The sequence below is a fragment of the Cnephaeus nilssonii genome, assembly GCF_951640355.1.
Source record: "Cnephaeus nilssonii genome assembly, chromosome: 7".
Lineage (NCBI taxonomy): Eukaryota > Metazoa > Chordata > Mammalia > Chiroptera > Vespertilionidae > Cnephaeus > Cnephaeus nilssonii.
This window is the reverse complement of record NC_137078.1, coordinates 66758393-66767908: the sequence shown is the minus strand read 5'-3', so window position 1 is coordinate 66767908 and position 9516 is coordinate 66758393.

Below are 9516 nucleotides of genomic sequence, written 5' to 3'. Positions count from 1 at the left end.
GGAGTCCCTGGCCAGAAGGCCTCTGAACAACTGTGTGGAACAAAGTGCCCCACCCCTACTACCACCATCACTGATCATTTGGATTATGAGATGGATGAAAAATAATCTTAATTTGTTAACTACAGGAGGAATGCAGGGTATACCTCTCAGCCTACGTTAACTTTGGACTCACTTTTAGCTCTCCTAACTGCCCTTGCTCATAAAGGATGGAATGCCCTGGCTACCCACACTCAACCTTCTACTGTCACATTCCTCCCAACCTTCCAGGGTCAGCTCTAATGCCACTTCCTCCAGGAAGTTTCCTGTGCCTCCTCCTGACCTAAGCACCAAGAGCTAGCAGCATCAGCCTGTGAGCTTCCCCAGGGGTAAGAAGTTGGACACATTCCCTTGTTGTTCCCTACCCTACACCCCACCCCTATGGTGAGCCTAGCGCAGTAGGGCCAGTAAAAGTTTGCTGCATGGGAGGCAGGTGGGTTGTCAGGGAATTATCTGATTCAGCTCTATCCCAGCCCCCCACCCCCACCCTCAGCCGGTTCCAGGTCCACATAGAGTATGCATATTTTTAAGGAAAATACAGGGGTGGGCAAAAGTAGGTTTACAGTTGTGAGTACGTGAAACACAGAATTTAATCTTGTATCATTTATTTACTATTGTATTCTTCTTATTATTAACCTACTTTTGCCCACCTTTGTATATGATGGGAGGAGGCAGACTAGTGCTTTCCCACCTTGGGGTCTTAATTTCCTTTTCTGGGATTATTTCTGCCCCAGTCTGGATTTCCAACCAATATTGTCCTCTAGGTCTGTGTAGATTGGGTAGCCAAGGAGACTGGAAGTCACAAAGGAGTTAAAAACAAGATGAATCCTCTCCAACCCCAGTTGAAAGATACCTCCTGTGGGTCCCAGCTGAGTCAGCCTCTTTGTCACACACCCTTGAAAGCCTCTCCCTCTGCCCAACCCCCCTTCCTCTCCCACCCTGCCCCACCCCCAACAAGCACTTGGAGCCTCTGCCCTTGGGCTAGGAGAGCCCATCTTTGTGCTGCTCTGGAAACCATGGACAGCTGCTGCACCATGGGAAAGTGGGGGTGTTGGGAAGGTGGCTCTCTGGCCCCCTCCTTCAGAGGGTGTGTGTCCGCCCTCAATCCTTTTGGAATGGAGACAACTGAGCTTGAGTAAAGGCCCACTCTCCCTTCAGGTTATCTTGCTAGCTGATTTCAGAGTCCCCAGCCCCTGCCTGGAATACCGCTGTGCTTACTCCCAGTCTCCCACTACACCTGTTTTATTAAGGGTCAGACTTCTGAAGAACATTAACTCCACTTGCCTTTGGCAATGCGACACACTTTTGGAGCACTTCAAAACACGCGGTTGATTTATTTACTCACATGCCAGGCTTTGCGCCAGGTCAGAGTGATTGATGTATTGGATTCAACTCTTGCCCTCGAGGAGCTCCCAGTCTGGTGAGAAGGGTAGATCAGCAAGCAGGAAGTAAGACAGAGTATGTTCTCTAAAAGTGCCAGGTGTTGAAAGAGCCCAGGGGAGAGAATCTAACCCCCAGCTTGGGAGGTAGGAGTCGGGGGGAGGGAGGGAAGGCTTCCAGGAGTAGGTGACACCCGTGTTGGTGGTGAGCCAGTTAGAAAGGGGGAGAAGGGACAGTCAGATTCGTAAACCACAGAATCATTGGTTCTTAGGCTCATCAAAGGGTTGACTGGACTCCTAAGATTTTTTCTTTTAATGAACAACTATTTATTATGTCAGATACCATGGTGGGTAAAAGGATCTCAGACACAGGAAGGCACTCATAGGCCTGGCCCAGGATGTCCAAGCCTCCACAGGATCAGGTCCCTTGAGGAATTCTCTCTCCCCACTTTCAGCCACCTTCTACACATTAGGCACTCCTTGTCCCAGGGCTGCAGGGCATGCCCAGGCTTCTCTTCAAAAGGAAGTCCCAGAATTGTCTTAAAGGGCCAGATGGGAGAGGGAGGGAGCAACCACCAGTGTAGAAGGAACTCTGCTTTTGAGCCAGAGCTGGGAACCCACCACAGGGACTCAATGGCCTCAGCACCTAATCTGTGGAGGTAAGCCTTGACAGGGAGAGCACAGAGCCAACCGGGTAGCCCACACACTCACGGTTAGCACGGATCTTCCCCAGTCAGTTTAGGGACACGCCTGTTAGCACCGGGTCAGGCCCGCTCAGAACTGGGTCACCCCGTTAGCACAGGGTCATCCCTTTTAGCGCCAGGTTGGCTTACTTTGGAACCGGAGCGTCCTGGGTCGCAGAGTCGGCCTCTAACAGAGGGTCAGACCCAGCAGGGCGGGGTGGAGAAGGGTCACCTCTCTTGGCGCCAGTGAGCTCCTGGTACTTTGGGGCCAGCGGCGCCCCCCGGTGGCTGGGTCCTGACAGCGCTCTCCATCCCGAATCTGGAGGGTTTCAGGAACCTCACTCCTCTCACGCTTCTCCGGCCGGAAGCCGCGCGGACTCAGGTCCCGGGCCTCAGCCCTCCGAATTGCTTAAGCTTCCAAATTTCCTTTGCACGCATGCTTGGGGCTCTTTCTGTTCACGGAATGTAATGTGGTGCGTGAGCGCATCTGAGAGCGAGAATCATAGATGCAGGTGGAGAGACCCTCATCAGGAAACTCCAGCCCCCGCTGCAGGGGAAGCAAAGACAGAGCTTGGCCCTTTCCCTCCCGTCCAGCCCACTCCCTGGGTCCCTGTCTGTGGACCCACTCTGAGAGCGGCGGTTCCTTCCCCAACCCCAGGCTTTGGGTACTTCCCGATACAATCTCACCAAAACTGAAATTCTGTTTGTCTTCAGAGGGTGACATTGGGAAAGAGGCAGAGTCACAGCCTCTTCCCCACTCCGTTTGGGGACTTTGGAGACCGTTCTACCCACACCCGGACCACCACCTACACAGACTGGAGTTCTCCAGCTCCTTTGAAGCGCCCTGCGCTCTCACTTCCTGCTGAACAGTCAACCGCTCCTAAGGGCTTCTCAGAAAGGGGAAGATGGAGCTGGGTGAACAGAGACAGGAGTCAAGGGAGCTAGGGGGAGGCTCCCATTCACGTTTCTGGCCAACCTCCCCCCCTCCCCCCACCCTGTGCTACCCTATCCCAGTGCCCACCTAGAGACACAATTTACTTGCAAACTCTGATCATTACCCGGAACCCTTCCCCTAAGCCAAGCTGGTGCCCAACCTTCTTTGTGGCCTGGGACTAGGGGAAGGATTCAGCCACCTTCCCCAGCCCAGGAACCCAGAGTACAAGATGCTATTGCTCACCCACAGTCCTCCCAACTGCTGCCAGCACCTCAACCACATACGGGCACCCTATTTCGCGCCCGATTTATCCAGATAATTGTCTGCTCTTTCACACCTTGATCAACTTTCTTCCCGTCCTGCCACTGGAAAGGAAGGATGATTCAGAAGCATCCATAGCCCAGACAACACTTGAGATTTCCCGGGAGTACAAAGAGAGATGCTAGGTTTTAATCTTCCTTAAAATATCTAGTCAAATGCTTTAATGATCCATGCTGGCACATTGAGGCTGCAGGCTCCAACTTTCCATCTGCATCCTGCTGAGCAACTTTGGGCAAACCCCACCCTCACTCCTCCTCCAGACCTGTTTCCCCATCCATTCAACGTGAGCTGGGAACCTCGCAAGCGTTAGTGTTACAAACAGGCACCGCCCTCTCGCTGCAGAATAGTTCGGGATGGAGGGGAGGCTCCGAAGCCCTCTGGGACCACTGGCCATGTCCTGCTGTGCAGTCTGGAAGAGAGGGTGCTCGCAGCACCTATCGGGAGAGCAGGTCAGAGTCCAGATAATGGAGCCTCTGGGTCACTCTGGCACAATCTGGATCCATCCTGAACCAAGGCAGGCTAAAGGGGCTGGACACCCGCAGGAAAGGGAGGAAACGGGCTGTGGAGGAGGCCGCCTGCTCCAGTGCTGGCCAAGTCTCGGTGCCCCTCAGTGACTGCACTCACTGGGTGCTCGAGTTCCCGCTTTATCTACAGTGGGGAAGGAAGTAGGGGGAAGGTGGGCAGGTCCCAGTGTTTGCTAGAAGAATAATGGAAGAGGCTCAGAAATTGGGCCTCCTCCTCCCACCCCTGCTGAGACCCATTTGTAGCGCTTTAACCCTAGTCCTCCATACCCACAGCCCTTTAGCCTCTGCCCCAGCCAACTCACCAAGAGGGGACCACATTCTGGGATTCACATTGATACAGTCACAAATATACACAGTAGCACACACAGTCACTCACAAATACTCACTCCCAAGCACAGTCACCCATACACACTGACACATACCGCTCCCCTCTCACACACAAACATATACACAGTTGCAGACCCTCAAGTACCCCAAAAGCCCACACACCTGTGAACTGTGATACCTGGAACCATCATCATAAAGTGGAAATCTACCATCATTCACCTGTAAAACACCACTTTTTTTTTTAACCTCAAATATTGCAGTAATCAGTTGTTTTGCCTTTGCTACGGCTCTCAACTTCCAGAGTTAGACCCCTTGTAATGATGCTTGGCAGATGTTCGCTGCTTGTACCTCCAGTACAAATGCCTAGCACACAGTAGGTGCTCCATAAATATGTGTGGATAGAAGGAAGGAGTCAGAGAGGAAAGAGCTCTCCAAGACTAGATGCAAATTAACTCGTCTGTGTTTGATTCTTACTACGCAATTCTCAGACGGGAAAACCGTTCTGGCCTCACACTCTTCAGATGATCAGTAGAGAAACCGAAGTGCGAGGTGCAGTTCAGAGGCCAGAGTTACTCCCTGGGGCCCTCAGAACCCAGAAGTGGCCTCCCAATCCATCCGCCCTCGCATTGCCTTACCAACCACCCACGGGTTTGCAAAAGGACACTCCAAACGGTCCTCCATCCTCCAGCCTGTCTGGCCTCCACAAAGCCTGACTGGTGGGTAGAGGGGGTGGGAGGGCGGATAGGGATCTGGGCACAAAACCGATCCACCAGCGCTTGGAGCCTGAGATCCAATTCCTTGTACAGAGAGTCCAGGTCCTTGGATCCACTCCTCCGCTCTGCAGCCGACCCCCTGTGAGATCTGAACCGGGTAAGCAGAGAGTGGAGCCGTTGGTCTTCAAGCCCCTCTAAACTGCTGCCTTCCGGGTCTGAGACTAATTTAAGCGATAACCTCACCCTTTGCCTGGGGTGACAGGACAAGCGGGAATAGCTCAAAAAGATGGGGGCATTTGCATGGAACTCACCACTGAGCCTCGAACCCATAGGGCCCTGGAGAAGGGCAGCGCGCAAAGCTTTGGTAGGTCAGGGGTGGGAGGGCGGTGGACTCCCCTAACCCCGCGGGGACCGCACTTCTGCATCTGAATGGATGGGGCATCTAAGCAAGGAGCCGATAGGCACCCACACCTGCTGGGGGAGGGGGGAGAAAGCAAGGCCCCTTTGTAAGCAGCCCGCGAATTGATTTGGACAATAAGCCCCACTCCTGTACCCGCCCTCACACACACACACACACACACACACACACACACACACACACTGGCAGTGTCAACACAAATCATTTGAAATACACTTTTCAGGGCCTCCGTGATTTTTACGGATCAAAGAGACGAATTTAAATGTCCCCCCCCCCCGGCCCCAATAATTCGTTCTTTTCAGTCCTACGATCCGTGCAACCGCAATTCCAAATATACTTCTAACTGCACATAGAAGACAGAAATGCCCCGAAGGTGAGACCAGCCTGAGGCGACTTTCCATCTTCGGGGGAAACGAACACGAAGGCCCTAGCTCCCCACGACCAAACGCGCGGGACCCCTGTAGCGGCAGCTGCGCGCACCTAGCCTGCCCCCGGCTGGTGCCGGGTCTGCGCGCATCGGTCCCGAGCTGCGCGCGTCCTGGGAGCTGGGCTGCGGAAGGGCCGAAAGCGAGGCAGGAGGTCAAGCTCTAGAGCCTGTCGACCACCTCCAGGAAGACGAAATTACCGCGAGGAGGCTGGCGTGGCCTCGAGGAGGACGCCCGGCGCAGACCCCCGCTGCACCGAGAGAGGTAAAGGCGCGGACAGCGAGCGGCTTCCGCTGAGTCCGTGTGGAGCGAAAAGAGAGCGCTCCGCAGAGACCCAGGACTCAGAGCTGGGAGCTGGGACTCAGGGAGCGTCGGAAACAGCCCGAGGGTATCGGCGCCCAGTCCAGCCGGGGGGCGCAGGCTCCAGAGAGGTCCCTTCCTTCCGCAGCTGCCCGGAGCCTCGAAGCCTCCGGCCTCTGCAGCGGCCGCAGCCTCCCGCCGCCAGGCTCGCTCCGCTGCGAAAGGAGGCGGCGCCCGCTCCGCCCCGCGCCGCGCCCACTAACTGGCGGAAAATATCCTTCTCGAAACCGGAGCTGGGAACCTCTGTCCCCCTTACAGTTTTCTATGTTGATACGGGTCTATGCCGGCCTTAAAGAACAGAATAATTCCTCTCCAAAACTCCAATTGACATTTGTTTTGCTCTCAGATGCCCCGATAGACAAAAAGCTTAGGAGGCTTACTTATCCTGCGCTACCTCTGCCCCACCGTTTCTCTAGAAATCTCAGAGCGCCAGCCCCCAGGACAAATGTGAGCTGGGTCTCATCCTTCTGGATGGTCCTCCTGGACGCATCTCCAGGTCCCAGCCTACGCCAGCTTTTGAACCATGCATCCGAGTAATTTGGGCGCAAACCCAAACTCTCCTCGCTTCTCTTGGGCCGGATGCAAGAGAAATTCCGAACCCGGTCCGTAAAGACCCTATGCGAGCTGCCTCCTCCCATCGCCTCCTAAGCTCAAAATCCTATGAGGCACGCTCCACACTCGAAATCTTTTCTCCCTTTCTTCTGCAAGGTCCCTCGTTTAAACAGCGTCGGCGCCTTTATTCGCCTAACCCGACGCGGAGGAGAACCCGACTGATCGGTCATTGTCTGGTCCGCGACCGCTCCTACCCCCGCCGCAATCAGTGTCACAAAACGCCCCTTTCAACAGATTCCAAACCCTCTTCACCCGGGCTCACCGAGCCTTCAACTTCATTAAGTGCGCGCTGCGGCGGTGCTGGAGGAGGCGAAGTTTAAATAAACCCGAGAGGAGAAGGAGGAGGGGCGGGCCTGGGGAGGGTTGCTCGTTGAAGGGGAGAGAGTGAAGTGTTTTTGAAAAGGGGAAAAAAGTCATCAGGGGAAAAGCGCTTTGTAACCACGAAGACGCGCCTGCTGTGGCGAGAACAAATTGGATATGGAGGGGAAGTGTCCGCCCCCACCTCGACTCCCGCTCCTGGGTGGTCCGGGGTGCCCCAGGAGAAAGAAAGATGGGGACGAATCAGCGGTGAAAAGAATTCACCGCTTTAATTGGGCTGCAAGAGAGAAGTGGGAAGAAGAGGCTCACCGGTGTGCCTCGATCACCCCCAACCAAATATCCTTCACTAAAATAAAATAAAACAACTGCCCTTAGCCGGAACTGAAAGAATATCAAAGTTTGAGAATCAAGGATATTCTCCGCAATAGAAAGTAAATCTGCAGGATGGGGGAAATTCTGCCCGGAAAGACCCCCTCCCCTTCCTTCTGGCCTGGGGCCTCCCGGCGCGGGATGAAAAGGAATGAAATTGAACGAAATTGAACGAAATGAAGTGAAATTGACCAGTGAAATTCGCCAATTTTCTTCCCCTTTAAACTGCCCGCTCGGCAGCACTCTGAGAACCCCCCAAGCCGATTTCTTAGCAATTTTTTCTCACCTCGAGAGATGAAGGTGTTCCCTGGATATTTTCTTATTATTGTCACTGATTGTTGGGGTCTGCGGGGGCGGACTCTCCCTCAGCTGTCTCCACCCAAACAGTGGGGGGAAGCTACAGGAGCCGCCGGAGGTGGGATGGCCTATTTCTCCTCCGGGAAGGCTGGCCTTCACTGAACACCCAACCTGTGCACCCACAGGCTGGGAGCGAGCCACTTACCAGCCAGTCTGGCCTGGAGGGGGTGGCGAGCCTGAGGACTCTACCAGACAAATCTGCAATTCCCTCCTCCTTCTCCTTGCTTCTCCTCACAGTCCAGGTCCCTGGTGGGTCCTTGCCATCTTCTAATTAACAAGTTTCTGGCCCACACAACCCAAAGCAGTCCTAAATTCAAAACACCCTCCTTCTCTCCTGCCTTCAGCCCACAGATGGCTCAGCAATCTTTTGCTGATGTGTTTCAAGGCCAGTTGGACACAGGTGGCTTCTTTCTGGACCCCAGTCCTCAGCCAGTATATCTGGCCTGTATTTGGCCTTGTGGGAAACGCGGGTCTGAGTCATGGGTCTGAGGTCCCAAGCTCCACAGAAGCCCCTGAAAGGGTGTGTCTCACTCGTCCCCAATCCTCTTATCTCTACCTTTTCCTGATCTGGACGGACCCTCCGACACCAAGCAGTGCACTCAGATAAATTCACACACACTTGCACAAAGACAAATTGAGGAAACTGGAAGGATTTGCTGCTTCTTTTGGAACAGCGGTTGTCGAAGCATCTCATCTATCCATCATCATATATGAATTCTGGCTGACTTCATTTTCTCTCTTCTAGAGGAAACACCAATTGATAAAACTTTTTTACTTGAAGCTCCAAACTAATATCTGGAAGTGACCTATTCATGGTAAATGGGATCGTGTAAGCCCCAAAGTGCTTTATTGTGGGCAAACACACAGTCATGTTCAACCTTCCTCAAGTGAAAAGAAATGAAATCAAACTCAGCAATGGAAATCCACCAAGCAGCCAGCCAGGGGTATCCAGGTATCAATAGTCAGTCCCTTTTGTTACCATTGAGTTCAACCTTACTTCTCTTGGACTGCTTGATAAAATCATGGGGAGATGGCCCACTGCATGCATCCATTTTCCCTCCACTTCTGTCTCTCAACAAGATGGAAGAGCGGGCACCTCAACTCTAGCAGAAGGGCTGCATTTACCAGATGTACCTGGGACCTTGTCTCTCCTCCACTGGGCTGAGAGACTTAGCAGTCCCAACCACTCTCCCTCAGCTCTGTGCAGTCTTCCCACCCAGACCCTCTTCTACAGGGCACTGTCCTCTTTCTCCTCCTTCTTTCCTACTATTGTCAATGCCCCGGAATCTGGTTAAAAAGACCAGTATGGCTTCTCCCTGCCTGCCCCTCTCAAATTCTCTCTATCTGTCTTCTTCCTTCTCTGTCACTTGTCTGCAAACCCTCTCCCTCTGCATGTGTCTATTTTCTGTGAAGGCTGAACTTCCTCTTTTGCACCTCCATATCACTCCTTCTCCCCTATGACCTTAGTTGAATATAAGAGAAAGACCTACAAAAGCATCTCTTCTAACCCAACATGCTTTGCCAGTCTGGCCACAGGGAGTCCCAGGCACAGGCAGTGAACCGGAGGCTCAGATGGCTGATGGAAGACACTAGCCAACGCAATGGCTTTGCACTCAAGCGATAGGTTCCAGCTATAATCATGGGTCAAGGATTGAGGAGGTTTTCCCTAACAGAATATGACCACACGGACTCTCTACCACATAGCACACCTCTAATCCCCTCGGACTGGGAAAGAGAGGA